Source organism: Mus caroli, chromosome 7, assembly GCF_900094665.2.
Source record: "Mus caroli chromosome 7, CAROLI_EIJ_v1.1, whole genome shotgun sequence".
NCBI classification, from domain to species: domain Eukaryota; kingdom Metazoa; phylum Chordata; class Mammalia; order Rodentia; family Muridae; genus Mus; species Mus caroli.
Window position 1 is genome coordinate 85,515,779 of NC_034576.1, and position 18,622 is coordinate 85,534,400.

Below are 18,622 nucleotides of genomic sequence, written 5' to 3' on the forward strand. Positions count from 1 at the left end.
GATACTCAGAGACCCCTGGCAGCACTAAGAAGAACAAGTATGTGGTAGAGAGATGAGAGAGTAAGAGAAGGATGCGAACACAATGAAGAGAGACAGAACTGGAGACTTGAGGCAGTGAGGAACAGCCTGATGTGAGTAGCCGGTGAGGCCACCTGGGGTCACATTTGGGTCAGTGGCCCTGCAGCAGCAGGGGTCTGTTACCACCAAAGGTCAGATGGGCATCCCTGGTCTGGGATGCTGCCCAGGGACATGTTGAGGTCTGAGGGCTGGACAGAACTGGTTACACCCTTGCCTGAGCATCCTAGGAGATCTGACCCTGGGGTCCCAAGAGCAGGAGAGCTGGCCTTGCCCCTAGCTAGCCATAGTACTCTGGAGAGCAGCCCCACATATTACCCAGGATGCACAATAAAGCTAGAGCTGAGGGGCGAGCTGGCCCTGAGGGTATAAGCATGGGAGAGCTGGCCCTGCCTCTCACTAGCTGCAGCACTTGGGAGAGTGGGCCCTGTGTCTCATCTGGGCAGCACAGTAGAGCTGACCCTGGTGGCAGAAGCATGGGTGAGCAGACTCTGAGGACATGAGCATGGGAGAGCTGCCCTGTCACTTGTTTGCCATGTGGTGACATGATTGAGGGAGAGTTTCCTCTCTCTTGTCCCTTGCCACCTATAGAAGACAAGATAGCTGGTCCCAGAGAGGTCATCAGAGAAGGACAGCTGCCCCTCACCTACTTCAGCATTCAGGAAGAGTGGGCCCTGCACCTTGTTTAGGCTGCACAGTAGAGCTGACTCTAGACATGGAGATTGTGAGTGAGCCTTCCTAGAGGATGAAAGCACAGAAGAGCCAACCATTGACGCTTATCTGCTGGGTGGTGGTGCAGAAGTGTGAGTGAGATACCTCCTTCCCTCTGTCCCTCATCCTTTCCCACCTATGGCAGGTGGGAGAGTTGGCCCCAGGGTCATGAGAGTGGGAGAACTGGCCATGTCCCTCACCAGTTGCAACACTCACGAAAGAAGGTTCCACATCTTGCCTGGGCAGCATGGTGGAGCTGGCCCTGGCTGCAGGGGCTGTGGGTGAGCTGGACCCAAGGAGTGAGGGTGGGAGAGCTCACTCTTCCTCTCCCTTGCTGGCAGCAGCATTGGATGGTCAAGCTGGGGCAAAGCAGCTCTCCCCTGTGATATGGGTGTGGGATAGCTGGTGGGCTGATGAGCTCAGATGCTTCTCAGGCCCAGATCCAAGGCTTTGAATTGGCTCACCCCAACATATACCCCATAGATAAACTATGTACATGAAGTACATGAGGGGGCTGGTCCTACAGATCCAAAATTACAGAATCTTCATGACATACGGCCATAACAGGATATCTGAAATAAGTCATAGTGAGGTTCTAGTATAGATAGTGTAGCAGATGCCAGAGGCCTCTTACCAGACCAAGGGTCATTGCAATGAACATTTGCAAGCAATGAAGTGTGGATAAAAGGGCATACTATAGTACACACTGTGATACAATACAGTTTTCCTATGAGACTTTTTTTCTTTGTTGGAGGGGAGGTTGCAAGGGTGGAGGACAGATGTGAGGAGAGAGGAAGATGAGTGGGATTGAGGTTCATGACATGAATTCACAAAGAACCAATAAAAAGTAAAAAAAAAAAAAAAAGATGTTGGATGATATCCAAAGAGCCAAATATTTGCTATTTGGTCCTTCATATAAGGAGTTTGCCAACATTTGCTATAAAGAATACTACTGTGGTGCCTTAAGAGATGGCTCATCAGTTAAGAGCACTTGCTGCTCTTCCAGAGGAACTAGGGTCTATTGCCAACACCCACACGGTGGCTTATGACCATCTGAAACTTCAGCTCCAGAGGATCCTACATTGCTGGCCTTCTCAGACACCTGCCCTTCTGTGCATATACCCACACGCACACACACACAACCACATGTAATTAAAACAATTAGAATAAATATTTTTAAAGGCTGCTATGGTGGTGTGAATGAAATTGGCCCCAATAGGCTCATAAGGAGTGGCACTACTAGGAGCTGTGGCCTTGCTGGAGTATGTGTGTTCTTGCTAGAGGAAGTGTGTCAATGGGACTGGGCTTTGAGGTTTCAGATGCTCAAGCCAGACCCAATGTCACTCTCTCTTCTCCAGTATCATGCCTGCCTGCATACTGCCATGCTTTCCACCATGATAAAGGACCAAACCTCTGAACTGTGAGCCAACCCAAGTGAAATGTTTTCCTTCATACATGTTTCTGTGGCCATAGTGTCTTTTCACAGCAATAGAAGGCTTAACTAAGACAGCTACTGTGAATGATTTTAGACATGTTTTGTGGTGTATATGCGTAAATCTTTAGAAGGGAGAGGAGCTACGTCTGAGCTGTAGGGCACATACGTGATTCTTTTTATTAGATAGTGTTGAATTGTTTCCCAAAGTGCTCACACTCACTTACTCTTCTCTTTGCAGTGAGTAAAATCACTCTTGATCACAACCTTACTCACAGTTAGAACTGTCTAGCTTCTCAATTCTTCGTTTTGTTTTTTCGAAACAGGGTTTCTCTGTGTAGCCTTGGCTGTCCTGGAACTCACTTTGTAGACCAGGCTGGTCTCGGACTCAGAAATCTGTCTGCCTCTGCCTCCCAAGTGCTGGGATTAAAGGTGTGTGCCATCACTGATGGCTTGCTTCTCAATTCTTACTAAATGGTATGAAATGTTTTCTTATTATGGTTTTAATAGTCATTTTCTTGATTATCAATTAAACTGAATAGATGTCTATGGTTCCTCTGTAGTTTGTCAGTGTTACTCTCTTTTATCTCCTTTCTCTCTGATTCTTAACTTTTTTCTTGATGAATGTACATGGTCTGTGAATTCTTTATCATTTGATTTACTGAATTAAATAATGCCATTTAAGTTATGACCTTTTTCTCCTCCTCCTCTTCCTCCTCCTTCTTCTCCTCCTTCTCCTTCTTGTGTCTTGATCAACCAAAATTATCTTCTTTCCTTTTATTAATTATTATTTTATTTTATGTGTATGGATATTTTGTCCAAGTGTATGGCCGTGCACCATATACATGCAGTACTTGCAGAGGCCAGAAGAGGGTGTCAGATTTCCTGAAGTTACATTTGTGAGCCACCATTTGGGTGCTGGGAATTGAACACAGGTCTCATGAAAAAGTACTCAGTGCTCTTAGCTGCTGAGTCATCTCTCCAGCTCCTCCCTTCTTTCTCTTTTCTTTTCTCTGCTTTCCATTTCTTTTCTTATTCTATAGTGTTAGAACTTGAACCAAGGGTCTTGTACATGCTAGGGAAGTACTCTACTCCTGAGCATTACTGCTTGAACTCTTTTTCACTTTACCTTTGGCACAGGGCCTGTCCTGGTCTGTTTCTGTTAATACAGACACTCCAGTGATAAAGCAGCTTGGTGATAAAACACTCCAGTCAAAAGCAGCTTGAGCAGGGAAGTGTTTGCTTGACTTATATGATTTCCAGGTCACAGTCTGTATCAATGAAGAAAGTCTATGTAGGAACCGCAAGACTCAGGTCAGGAACTGTGGAAAATGCTGCCTTCTGGATTGCTTGTTGGATAAGTCACAGACCTGTGCCCTGCTAACTTCCTTATGTAACCCAGGCTCACTTGCCTAAGGATTGTGCTACCCACAATGGGCTAATCCCTCCCAGGTAAATCAGCAATTAAGACAATGCCTTACAGATGTGCCCAGAGGAAAATCTGATCTGGGCAGTTTCTTTTTTTTTTTTTTTTCGAGACAGGGTTTCTCTGTGTAGCCCTGGCTGTCCTGGAACTCACTTTGTAGACCAGGCTGGCCTCGAACTCAGAAATCCGCCTGCCTCTGCCTCCCAAGTGCTGGGATTAAAGGCGTGCGCCACCATGCCCGGCTCTGGGCAGTTTCTTAATCTAGTGCTCCCTTCCCAGGTGACTTTAGGTTATGCCAAGTTGATAGCAGAAGGTACTCCAGGTACCTATGGTACTCTATTCCGTTGTCTACTTGACACACAAACGTATCCTTTTAATCCATACCCTTTCGTTCCGTGTCCCCAAGTTTTCATGTTAGTGTCACAATATAAAATACAGCCCAACTTTTAAGTTTCACATTTTAAAAAAAATTTTGACTCTTTAAAACCCCACAGCCTCTTTAAATGTCTAAAGTTTCTTAACTGTGGAAATCATTAAAAACCAAGTTATATACTTTCTTAATTTAATCATATTTAAGCAAAACTAAAATCTGGCATTGTAAATCCAAATCTTACAGCTCCCTGTCCAGCATTTGGGATACACTCATGTTCTTCTGGGCTCTAAGTATTTTGGGCATTCCCGTGTTCCTGCTTTGCCATATACAGCACACACAGCTTGTCTTGATGCAAAAGCTCAGGCTGGCTCCATTCCACACCTACTGATGTCTTTGGTGGATATCCTACATGACAGCCACATCCAAGATTCAGGATTTCCACTGGAACTGAGGCTATCCTTTTACCAATGGCCTTTTCTGGCCGAACAATGCTAGGTCTCAGCCGTACTTTATCACCCCTTTGATCTTATGTCTCTCTTGTCTTCAAAACTAGTACCACATGGTGCATGGGTAAGTCTTACTCACCAATCACTTTTGCTACTGTCTCCATGTGGAGCATCTGCCTCCTTGAACCATAGCTTCTGTGTGCCCACTCTGAGGAAATACTTCTCATCAGAGTGTCTCATGAAGTGAATGTCTTTACAGCCTATGTAGTCCTTGAAATTGTTTAGCTTTCCAAGTAGCTTGGATTCTAGGCCTATGCCACCAGACAGAGCCAAAAGGGTTTATGTTAAAAATATTTTGTTATAGAAAAATTTATCTTACTTGTGCCTTTCGGCTTTTTAACCTTCTTGAGTTCTGTAAATTGTATCCTGGGTAATTTGTACTTTTTTTTTTGGCTAATATACACTAATTAGTGAGTACATACCATATATGCCCTTTTAGGTCCAAGTTACCTCACTCAGAATGATATTTTCTTGTTCCGTTCATTTGCCTGTAAAACTCATGATGTCCTCGTTCTTAATAGCTGAGTAGTATTCCATTTTTGTAAATGAACCATATTTTCTGTGTTCATTCTTCTGTTGTGGGACATGTGGGTTGTTTCCAGCATCTGGCTATCACATATAAGGCTGCTATGAACATAGTGGAACAGGTGTCCCTGTGGTGTAGTGGGGCATCTTTTGGGTATATGCCCAAGAGTGGTATAGCTGGGTCTTCAGGTAGATCTATTTCCAATTTTCTGAGGAACCTCCAGACTGATTTCTAGAGTGGTTTTACCAGTATGCAATTCCACCAGCAATGGGGTAGTGCTCTTCTTTCTCCACATCCTCACCAACATGTGCTGTCACCTGAGTTTTTGATCTTAGGTATTCTGATTGGTGTGAAGTGGAATCTCTGGGTCATTTTGATTTGCATTTCCCTGACCACTAAGGACTTTGAACATTTCTTTAAGTACTTCTCAGCCATTCGAGATTCCTCTGTTGTGAATTCTCTGTTTAGTTCTATACCTCATTTTTTGATTGGGTTGTTTGGTTTCTTCGTGGTCAGCTTCTTGAGTTCTTTATATATTTTGGATATTAGCCCTCTATTGGATGTGGGGTTTAGTAAAGAATTTTTTCCAATCTGTAGGTTGCCTATTTGTTCTGTTGGCTATGTCCTTTGCCTTACAGAAGCTTTTCAGTTTCATGAGGTCCCAGTTATCAATTGTTGATCTTAGAGCCTGAGCCATTGGAGTTCTGTTTAGGAAATTTCCCCTTTTGCCAGTGAGTTCAAGGCTCTTTCCCACTTTTTCTTCTGTCACATTCAGTGTATTTGGTTTTATGTTTGAGGTCCTTGATCCACTTGGACTTGAGCTTTGTGCAAGGTGATAAATATGGTTCTATTTTCATTTTTCTACATACAGACTGCCAGTTAGACTATAGGAGTAGAAATTCTTAGTTTCAGTATAGTTGGATTTAAAACTTTACTCGTATTTTAGTTTGTGATTTTTATGTTTAAAACCCTTTATTGTTGTTGCCAGGTATATTTATGCTATTGCCATCTGAAACATTTATAATTGCCCTGGAAATCCAAGCCTTTGATTCATTTATGGGTTTGACTTTTGGTGTGGTATGATGCAGGTACTCAATTTCTTTCTTTTCTCACGTGGATAGCCAGCCACTTAGAGCCATTCACTGTTGAGTACCCCTACATACAGGTTTATTCCATCCAATCATTCCTCTAAGAAGATTGCCATAGATATGGGTCTGTGTCTAAATCCAATAGAGTGGCTTTGTGCTATAGGTGAGTGGAATAGTTAATCACTTACGATTATCTTTAGTGTCACTTTCTGTGTAAAGTCTGTTTCGTCAGTCTTCATTGAGTAAGTAATTTCGTTTTTTATTCTCAATTTTTGTGACCTTTTGCCTAAAGCATGTCTTATAAACAGCCATGCTCTTATAAGGCTAGAGCATGCCTTATAGACAGCCATGCAACTCATTTTATTTTCATCCTTCTTGACACTATTGGCCTCTTTACTGAAAAGTTTGGTGCATTTATATTTCTGTGATATATGAATGTATGTACAATCATATATTATTTAGACAAATTTGGATTTTTCCATATATGTTTTTTTCTCTTTCACCCCTATTCATTGAGAACTTTCTCGGTCACTTTACCTAAAGCAGTACATTTTTGCACTTCTCTGTTCCCTAATTATCACTTAGCACCTATTGCTCTCTTATATATGACATATTCTTGTGTGTGTGTATTATGTAGCTCTAGTCTACAAGATCTATAAGTGAGTGTTCTTTTTATCAATGTTTTTGATAAATATATTGATATGAAATTATAATCTAATGTTTCCTTATTATATTTTCACATACAGAGAGACATACACATTCATACCTATTATTGTACTCCGATTGTATTTGTACAGCCCACCTATCCTTCTCAAATAGTCTCTCAGTTTCTCTTTGAAAGTCGTTAGCCCCTTTAGTTCAGCTATGTACCCTTTATACCCAGAGTATTGTCTTTCATACAGTGGAATTTTGTATTTATGTAATCAGTGGGTAAATCTCTTTTGCCTACATTCAGAGGTTTGCCATTTTTCTTTGCGGGTGAGGGATTTCAAGGCACAGCGCTGTGGAGCCCCAGGGGTGGAGCCCCGAGGGGTGGAGCCCCAGGGGCAGGAGGTTAGTGTTTTGGAGACACTTTGTAGAACCTGATGCTGTCTTCTCTAATCTCATCGTTTTCTTTCCTTGGTGACTGACATGGCCCTGCTCCTGGGTCTCAGTTGTGACTAAATCATGTGTGCTAGAGCTTTGCATTAGTATTCAATGCCTAAGACTGTGGTCTGGGCTGTTTTCTTCCATCCTAAGTCTCTGGTCCTACAGCTTCTTTGTCCTGTCTCTACTACTCATGCTTCTTTCCAGTCACTATGGAGCCTTCTCCAAGGTACATAGAATGTGTAACACCTTCCTGGTGGGTATCCTCAAAGTCTTCACAGTCCGTTCACCCAGTGCCAGCTTCCCATGTCCACCCACATTAAATGTGTGTTTGTGCTACACATAGGACCGTTACGGGACCTGCAGATTTTCTCACACTATGTGCATCTGAGGAAGCAGACCATGGCTGCAGTAGTATTCAGTTCATTTCACAAGGTTTTGCTTTAAGATAAATTGATAAAAGCCCTGACACCTTTGATTCGCTTCTTCTTTTTCCATCCCAGTGGACTGGAAGAGCTGGGTCCCCTTCCTATGGCATAAAATTCTCTGGCATTCTATCTAAGCTCTTCCCAGCTAGAGTTTGCAGTAGAACTGTGTTGACTACAGGTTGGCTGGGTTTGCCTTTCGTTTGTAAACAAGAAGCACCCCGAGTCATCATGTTCCCACTCCCCTTGTTTCACATTTTTGAGCTCAGCTTTCAAATCCGTGCTTCTGCCACAGAATCAAAGACAATATTTTTATGTTTGCATTCTTTCTAAAAATGTCAATAAACACAAAGTGATACATGTATATATGGGAAGAAAATGAACACAGCACTAAAGTGCTGCATGATATAAACTCGGTTTCATGAGAAAGCAGCATCTAACTCCTACCAGCTCACTGGGAGGTTTTAATCAATGAGTGAGGCTTCACAGGCACTGTGTCTTCAACACAACTCGTCTGTCCTTGACACATGACGGGTGTGTTCAATAGATGCACACTGTAATTGATTGCCATGTTTTAAAAACCTTCCCAAACAATGTCTTCACTTTCAAAGCGCCATTGTATCTGGGTGTTGTTTGAGACGTGGAACAGCACAGAGAATGTATCTCTTTTGGACCTCTGACTGATATGGATACAGATCCTTGAGAGAGAAGGAGACCTCTCTCAGCCTACATGGGTTTGACATAATGCTCAGGTTCTGAAGTGACCTGGACAACCAAATGTCAACCTGAGACAGCAGCTCTCCAGTTTTGTGTGTGTGTGTGTGTTTGTGTGTTTGTTTTTATTTCATGTTCATGAAGAATAAAGCTGCAGACAAAGGAAGAGTGATCAGCGTCAAAGATTTTATCAAGGAAAATGAAAGCAAAAAAAAAAAAAGTGCAAAAATTAAGGAAGGCAAATTTCCAGGAGAAAAGAACTGACCAACACCTTCTCTAGGGATGTTTTACAGGACTTAAGCAGAACTTGAACAAAGATTCCAGTGATTTTTACTGCAATTGGCTGATTCTCTAGGACACCTCGGGCTGACCCACTGAAGGGCCCACATGCTCTGTGTATGCTTCCTTGACCAAACCAGGGAGGTAAGTATATGCTGCTCACAGGCCATTTGCCCATTTGTGTGTATGTGTCAGGTGGTGGCGGTCAAGTGTTGAAACTCCATTCTCCATCTCATGGCCTGTCTCCTGGTTGCTCGTCCTGGACAGATTTGCAGCTCTGCAACTTTAGCTGGCACACTGCTGCCTGTTGATTAAACTATGCTGCCCTTGTTCCCAGGTTGTAATTTTTCCATGCATTTTCCACTCCCTCCTTTCTGCCAACTTGAAACTCCTGCCTCAGTGAGTCTTTGGGTTTAATTCCAGGTATCTTGAAAACCTACGCAATAGCTTTCACTGTGTCTCTTTTAGCACAAAGTAGGTCCATTGATTTCACAATTTCCTATGTATCAGTCCTATACAGAAGACTGGGAATGGGGAATGGGACAGGCCCTGGCTCCTGTCAGAAAGAGGCAAGCAATGTGCTCAACTGCTGCAGCCACCATAGTCAAATGCTGAGGCAACTGGGAAGCTAGGCCATACAATGGCTGGCATGGAAGGACTTGCTAGGAGGATGGGCTGTGTGGGGCAGAGTCTGAGATGTCCATTAAAAATGGCAGACTTGGAGAATTGGGGCAGTTCTATGCAATTGGAGTGTGCTTTGGAGCAGAGATAGGAACAAGACCCAGAAACTGTAGGCAACTGGATGTTCCTTCCAGACAGATTCCTTTAGCCCAGACATGAATAGTGAATGGGACAGTACCAAGGCTGGTGACAGAGACACCGAGTTTAAAAGGACTAGGGGATCAGTTAAAAGGGATAGTGATTAACCCAGACCTAGTATACATACATTCCTGATTTAGGGAGGAAGGAGGCTTATAAGACTGAGGAAGTAAGCAAAACTCACAAGGGCCCTTCTCAAAGTTCTGTAGAGAGCAAGAGTTGCTGTACAGAGAGCTACAGAGATACAACTTTCATGAGTTGCAGTGTTAAGGCAGGCTGTTCAGTGATGCATCTGTCTTGGAGTAACTACTGCTCTCATAAGTAGTCCCTTGTCCATTCTCTTGTAAGTAATCCCAGTAAGTAGCTTGCTTACTTGTATATTAAGGTAGACTTAGTGTCTGTCATTGACCCTCTCTGGGGTGAATGCATACTGATTCATATCTACCCAGAAAGTCAAACAACAGATGGTAATGACTATCACTGAGCACCCTGTAAGGACTAGGACGTCTGTCTGTCTGTGTATATACAGGTTACCTTGAATCTAACAACCACTCTATTAAAAGTTTAATCATTTCCATTTTCACATAGGCAATCTAAGGCTCATGGAGACTGAGTAAATTATCCAAGATCACCCAGTGAACAACATTACTAGGATTTTAATTGAGAATACCCACTTCTAAGAACCAGCACTCCTAGCTCTGAATCAACATTACTGTGATGAATGGACTTTGGTGGGATGGGAGAAATGCTTCAGTTGTTTATACAGTGAGTGAATCTCCTCTGAGTTAACACTACAGAGAGAAAATTGTGGGAAAATGGCATATTGAGACCTATAGAATCAGGATGTCATAGGCCTTGTGAGCTGAGTCTAATATCTGCAAATCCCTTTTTTAAAACTTAAAACATTGTAGTGAGACGTATAATATAAAATGTGCCATATTATCTATTTTAGTGCAGTCTAGTCTAAGTACATCTACCTTACCATGATCTATGTTCTGAATTCTTCATTTTGCATAACAGAGACGGGATACTTGCTTAATAGCAGCTCCTGGAATCCCCACCTGAAGGCCCTGAAGACAACTTTCTATGTTCTGTCTTTATAAATTGGTCCTAGGTAGCTCATCTAACTGGGATCTTGGAGCCCTCCAGGCTCACTCATGTTGTGTTAAACATATTGCATTTGCTTACCTGTTTATTGGTTAGTGGATATTCAGGCTGCTTCCCTGGTTTGTCTACTGTGAATAATTTACTGCCAACACAGATGCACAGATATATTTTCAGACTACTTTCAATTACGCCCAGTATATGCCCAGAAGTGGAATGGATGAATCATATGGCAATTTAGGTTAAAAATGTTAAAGAGGTTTAGTTTCTCTTGGGGTTTCTTCTGTGATTGATCATCTGTTCAGTTGTATATTATATTCCACAAATTGGTGAATCTTCCAGTTTTTGTTTTACTGATTTCTCTAACCTTACTTTCTTGTGGTCTTAAAAGGTATTTTGTTTACCAACTATCGTGTGTGTCTGTGTGTGTGTGTATAGTATATAGTATAAATGTGTATCATGCAGGCATATGGTGTGTTGCGGTAAATCTCCTCCCAAATATGCCCCGGCAATGAAAACTCGACTCAATTTGTATGAATACAAGCTGTGTGCCTAGATTGGGCAGATCTACTGCTACACAACCATCTTCCACATCTATGAGACCCCTTAGAACTTGCAGTTCCTCCAGGCCATGTGCTTCTGCTCCACTTTTCTTCTTCTTCCTCCTCCTCTGTGTCCTCTCCCTTTTCCATTTTCTCCTTTTTCTCTCTTTCTTATCTTCTTCTCCACCTTCCCTTTTATCTGGCGATCATCAGCTCCCCTTTATTTTACAAATTAAGGTGGGAAGCAGGTTTACAGGATATCACCTGAGTGCTGACTCATTCCTTGTTCACAGCCACTCACAGAAAATTGGACATAGTACTACTGGAGGATCCTGCAATACCTCTCCTGGGCATATATCCAGAAGATGTTCCAACCGGTAAGAAGGACACATGCTCCACTATGTTCATAGCAGCCTCATTTATAATAGCCAGAAGCTGGAAAGAACCCAGATGTCCCTCAACAGAGGAATGGATACAGAAAATGTGGTACATTTACACAATGGAGTACTACTCAGCTATTAAAAAGAATGAATTTATGAAATTCCTAGGCAAATGGATGGACCTGGAGGGCATCATCCTAGTGAGGTAACCCAATCACAAAAGAACTCACATGATATGTACTCACTGATAAGTTGATATTAGCCCAGATACTTAGAATACCCAAGATATAAGATACAATTTGTGAAATACATGAAACTCAAGAAGAACAAAGACCAAAGTGTGGACACTTTGCTCCTTCTTAGAATTGGGAACAAAACACCCATGGAAGGAGTTACAGAGACAAAGTTTGGAGCTGAGACAAAGGATGGACCATCTAGAGACTGCCATATCTGGGATCCATCCCATAATCAGCCCCCAAACCCTGACACCATTGCATTCACAAGCAAGATTTTGCTGAAAGGACCCAGATATAGCTGTCTCTTGTGAGACTATGCTGGGGCCTAGCAAACACAGAAGTGGATGCTCACAGTCAGCTATTGGATGGATCACAGGGCCCCCAATGGAGGAGCTAGAGAAAGTATCCAAGGAGCTAAAGGGATCTGCAACCCTATAGGTGGAACAACAATATGAACTAACCAGTACCCCCCGGAGCTCGTGTCTCTAGCTGCATATGTATCAGAAGATGGCCTAGTCGGCCATCAGTGGAAAGAGAGGCCCATTGGTCATGCAAACTTTATATGCCTCCGTACAGGGGAACAACAGGACCAAGAAGTGGGAGTGGGTGGGTAGGGGAGTGGGGGGGGTATGGGGGACTTTTGGGATAGCACTGGAAATGTAAATGAAGAAAATACCTAATTAAAAAAAAAAAAGAAAAAAAAAGAGAACGGAATTAACATCAAATATAATTAGCCCCAGGGCTATCCACAACAATGGTGTGTGGGTATACTCACCTGTGTGCACACATAGAGGCCAGATCAAGACTTTGAATGTCTTTCTGTACAGCTCTCTGCCATCTTGTCTTAAGAAAAGATATCTTATGAAATGGAAAGTCTGATGTTTTGTCTAGAATGTCCAGTGAACTCTTCGTGTATCTGCCTGTCTCCACTGTCCAATTCTAGAGTTACCGGCACGTGTAGCCATAGCTAACTCTTTATGTGGGTTCTGGGGATGCAAACTGAGGTTCCTAGGTTTGCAGAGCAAGTACAATCACCTACGGAGCCATCTTTCCATACCTAATATCTGTCTTTTGAACATTCTGTTGAAGCTTCTGGTTGTAGCCTACCATATGGTTTATCAGAGTTGAGTATTCCATGTGTACGCAGGAAAATATATATTCTGCTGTTGTGTGCAGCGTGCTGTATAAATCTACTAAATCTCATTGGTTTATTGGGCTGGCCAACTCCCCCAAGTCCATACACATCTTCTGAGCCGTTTTTAATAGCAAATTTGACAACGTTCTGGAATCTCTATAAGTTATCTCCTTCATTTCGGTGGTCGGCTTTTAGTATGTAAATGATCTTGGCATATTGAAGCTTTACTAGTGCACAGGGTCCTTCATTGCCTCTTACTATCTTTGTGTAACTCAGTCTATTTTCTCTGACATTAGCACATCTACCACTGGTTCTTTTTGCTACTGTCACTGTGGCTTTACTTTCAATCTTTGTATCTTTTGATCGAAAGTGGGTCCTATGTAGATGAAATGAAATTGGGTCGTGTTCTTAAAATCTGTTCTTCAATTTTAGTCCTTAAGAATTTTAGTTCAGACTGGTGGTAAAATGTAAGTGAAACTTAGCACAGATATTTGTGGTTTTCAAGTGTAAAAGCCCTATAACATTCTGGCATGAGGTGGCGTAGGGGCAAGGTATTATAGTTCAGCTACTCACTATGTTCTGTGACCTTGATCGATTAGTAGCATTTTGATTACAATAATTATAATAATGCAGATGACAATAATTATTGTCAGCTGCATTAATTTGGTGTTGAGTTGTGGTGGATCTCAGTGAACCTCATAACCCAAAGGCTTTACCCCATTACTTATATTCACAGAATTTTTCTCCAGTGTGTATACTTTCATGATAATGCAGACTACAGGAACACACAAAGCCTTCACCATATTAAATACGTTTATAGTTTCTCTCCACTATGAATTCTTTCATGATGATAGAGATTATAGAAATGTAAAAGGCTTTACCATATTAAATACAGTCAGTGGGTTTCTCCACATTATGAATTATTTCATGCCTTTAAAAATGACTCTGACATGGTAATGTTGCTTACATTCATACAGTTTCTCTCCATTACAAATTCTTTATGCCTTTGAAGATGACAGTGATGTGCAAAGGTTTTATCACATTGGTTACATTCATAGGAATTTTCTGTTTTTTAAAATTAATTAATTAATTAGGTTTTTTTTTTACACTCTATGTTTTATCCCTGCTCCCCCCATCTATCCTCTGACCGTTCCACATCCCATACCAACTCCCCACCCCCTGTCTCCACGTGGATGTCCCCAACCCCCACCCCACCTGACCTCTAAACTTCCTGGGGCCTCCAGTCTCTTGAGGGTTAGGTGCATCATCTTTGAATGAACACATACCTGGAAGTCCTCTGCTGTATGTGTGCTGTGGGGCTCATATCAGCTGGTGTATGCTGCCTGTCTGGTGGTCCAGTGTTTGAGAGATCTCAGGGATCCAGATTAATTGAGACTGCTGGTCCTCCTGCAGGGTCACCCTTCTCAGCTACTTTCAGCCTTTCTCTAATTCAACAACAGGGATCCGCTGCTTCTGTCCATTGGTTGGGTGCAAATATCTGCATCTGACTCTTTCAGCTGCTTGGGTCTTCTGGACTGTGGTCATGTTAGGTCCCCTTTTGAGAGTGCTCCATAGCCTCAGTAATAGTGTCAGGCCTTGGGACCTCCCATTGAGCTGGATCCCACTTTGGGCCTGTTGCCTGACCTTCTTTTCCTCAGGCTCCTCTCCATTTCCATCCCTGTAATTCTTTCACACAAGACCTCCCAGGTCTCTTGTACATTCTGGAGGGTCCCCACAACCTCCTACCTCGAGGTTGCCTGTTTCCATTCTTTCTGGTGGCCCTCGGGGTGTCAGTCCTTTTCCCTCACCCAATACCAGATCATGTTCCCCTCTCCCCCTCACTCCCTACCATGTCCACTTTTCCTCCCAGGCCCCTCCCTCCCTTCCTTCCTCCCCACTTGTGATTGCTTTCTTCTCCCTCCCAAGTGGGACTGAGGCATCCTTACTTGGGCACTTCAGCTTGTTGACCTTTTTTGAGTTCTGAGAACGGTTTCTTGTGTATTCTGTACTTTTCCCCCTTTTTTCTTTTGGCTAATATGCACTTATCAGTGAGTACATACCATGCATGTCCTTTTGGGTCTGAGTTACCTCACTCAGGATGATAGTTACATTCGGTGAGAACTAGAAATGGTCTGTGGATATAAACTTTCAAGCCCACTCCAAGTGACTTATTTCCTCCAGCAGGACAGCATTTCCTAAATCTTCTCAGATGATACCACCAACTGATGAGGATTGACTTTTCCAGCATCAAGCCTACATGCTTGCTTTCTGAACATGAATCAGTTGATGATGAAGAAACACTCTGTAGGTAAGACTTTAGGACCTCAGCGCCTGAGTTAGAGGAAGGAATGTTTGCACAAGAAAAACATTCATGAGTAAAAAATCATTTGTTTAACAATTTGCTTTAATTTAAATTATGTGATGTCAGTGTGTCTTTATGTTTGTGTGTGCACTTGCATGCCGGTTCCCAAGAAGATTAGACCTTTAGGTCTTCTTGTAGCAGGAATTACAGGACCTTTGGAAAGACTTAACCCCGGGACTCAACTTGTCTCAACTGCACAGCCATAACTTTAGCCCTGTAAATATTTTAATGACTTTGTATATCATCTTGATGTCAGGAAGTAGGAAAGAACTCATGCAAGAGAAAATCCCTATTCATGTAAATGATTTGATACTTTAGATTTCACAGTTGTCTTCGGTTTCAAGGAAAAAAAAATCTTGTTTCATCTCTTATTCATCATAGCTTTGAAGGAAGGATATTATTTATGATATTCACTCATTCATCATGGGGGAGGGCACCAGTTGTGGTTCTCTGTATTTTAAGACATTTGCAGTAGGTATGGAAGTTTGGTGTATGTGTGGCATATCCATTTATACAAGTTTATCAGGAGATTCGTATGTTCCTTCCATGGCTGCTGTTCAATTTCTATTGTGCTTTCACGTGGTGATAGGTGTTTTTCTGCTGCAGTCTATAGGTTCAGATGCCCCTCATGTCAATGGTTCATTGTTTGTTTATTTAAATATCAGGCAGTAAGTAAAACTATGAGGGGCTTTTTCTTAATTAAATCATTTGAGTTGAAAAAAAAGAACTTTAGTCCATTTGCATTAAAAGTGATTGCTGACAAGGAAGGATTTGTCGTTTTACTATTCGTGAGATACATGACAACCCTTTTTTTGCACCTTGTTTACAGTAACATTCTGTTCTTTGTATTCCCTCGACTTCGACTAGTGAAATGTTTTGCTTATAATTTACTTTTATGTGTATTCTATAATTATTCTATTTGTGGTTATCATGGATTGCACTTAACATATAAAATTAGAGCACTCTAATTTGAATTTATATCAGCTTAACTTGATAATATACAATATATCTACCCTGGGCCTTGAGGAGATGTAGCTCAGTAGGAATTAGTTTGCCTAGCATATGTGAGACTGTGGGTTCTATCTTTAGCACTGCCAAAAAAAAAAACCCCATATGCTCCTTTATAGTTCTGAGCAGGAGTTAGCTCACTATAGGCAGCAAGGGGGAAAAGGCCTGTGGTTAAACTATAAACTAGTCATCTAAACATGAGAACAAAGACGATATAATTAACAGCCTGCAGGACACCAGCCAAACAAGGTTGGAGAACAGCAGGGTGAGCAGAGGCCAACAGCAAAGCTAGTCAGAGGTGGACAGATAGAGGTTTTAATGCATGACTATCCTTTTATTAAGCCAGCGGTGGGTGGAGTGTGTTCCTTTCCATGGTGGGGCCAGGAGTGTGTTGGTCACTCCTACCCTGGCTCTACACACGAAACACCTGGAGAAGCAACCAACCTCAATAATAATTACCTCAGTTTTTGTCCACTTTTAGCCAGAAGTTCAATAAAAACCCATATAGCATGGCTGAGTTTCCCCCTCCTAGCCGTTCGTTCTTGGAATCTTTTTCACTATCAGCAGTTTCTTTGATTTGCTCCTAAATTCCCACCTGTCTTTGATTTTCTTTTCTGGAACTTGTTTTTAACTTTGCTTACCTGTGTGCACCATGTCTTTAACCATCACGGATATAAACGAGGCAAGTTACTTGAGAGCCACTGTCTCTGCTTGACTTTTGGTGATCATTGACCGCTCAGCACTTGAGCACATCTGGATTGAGAAAGCACATCTCCACCCTTGTGTGGCTGCTGTCCTTCAGTTCCACCACTGCTCCTCTCAGTCATTAATGTCACAATGTCATTTCTAGAATGCCAAATGACATCTTTAAACATAATGTGTCCCAAACCATAAATTAATACTCTTAAAATGCACCGGTGTCTCAAGTTCTCTAGAAGCATGAAGTGGGATTTCAAATCCAGGGTCCACTACCATTGGACTCTAGATTAATAATTGTTTTTAAGTTTTCATCTCTTCAACCATGTTGAAAAGAAAAAAAAAACACCCACAGTTACAAATTACTGTGATACTAACTTTGTAAAACCTCTTTATTTAAGTCTTTCTTAATCTATCAGTGAATTGCTCTCTGCTCTTTAGGCGTGACATAGAACTCCTTTGAGCAATCATTTTAGTTACATGGTTACACTGGCAGGGTTAGTGGGACTGAAGACCATAGTCTTTGCTTATTATGAATAGTACAACTTCTCACTTTTGCCCGATATACTGATATACTGATTGTCTATTTTTTTTTTTGTGGGGGGAGAGTCTTTCATTCTTTTAATACACAAACCCATCACCTCTGGACTCACGTACCGCTGCTGAGGAATCTGCTTATACCTCTACTGAGGACCACGACTGTGGTGACTTCTCTCTTGCTACTTCTGAGGTTTTCGCAGTCTCTTGACAACCTGACTACGCTATGTCCTAATGTAGGTTCTCTGAGAGCCTCCCTCTCCTGTTGGTTGAGCTCTTACACGCAGGTCCCTCATTACATCTGAGGCGTCTCCAGGCACTGTGCCTTTAAGCAATTGTTCTGTCCACTCTTCTTTGTTTTCTCTTTCTGAGACATCTACAAGGCTTCTGTTGTAGCTCCACCTGCTCCTCTCTACGTCCCACCCCATCTCTACCTTTCTCTCAGACTCACCCACTGTTCTCTTCCTCAGGTTTCCTGATTCTTCCTTGTGCTCCCTCAAGTTTGCCTTTGAATCACTCCAGCAAACTCTGTACTTCAGTTTTAGGATGTTCCAATTCCAGCTTTCTTTTTCTTTCTCTGTATGAATTACTTTCCTGACATCTTACAGGGCATCATTTAGGCTTTTGTGCATTTTAAAGACGCTTATTGAACATGTTTTGTAGTCAGTAAGTCATTTAACCACTAGGCTTTCTTTGGGAAAGATTGTTTTGCTTGTTTTTTTTTAAAAATGCATTTTGATTTTTTGGTTGTCATTATTGGAAAAAAATGACTATTTTGACTTAAGAATTTGGTAACTTCAGAAGTCAAATCCTTCCCTTAGTCCGGGAATGATTTTTAACTTGATTTGACTTTTACCATTAAAGGCTCTCTCTGTGCTAAGAGGTGAGCTTGATGTTGATCAGGTACTCAGATGTCTAGTGACTTCCTCTGTTCTCTTGTACTTGCTTTTTAATTATTTTAAGTTAGTATGAAAATAGTGGGTTCCATTGACACACACATGTATATGTATATTTGTACCTTGCTTTTATTTACTTATGCCACAGCCTTCCTTATGCCTCCAAGACTCTACTGGTTCCCTTCCTGTCCTGAAAATTCTCCCAATCTGTGCCCCCTTCTCTCTCTCTCTCTCTCTCTCTCTCTCTCTCTCTCTCTCTCTCTCTC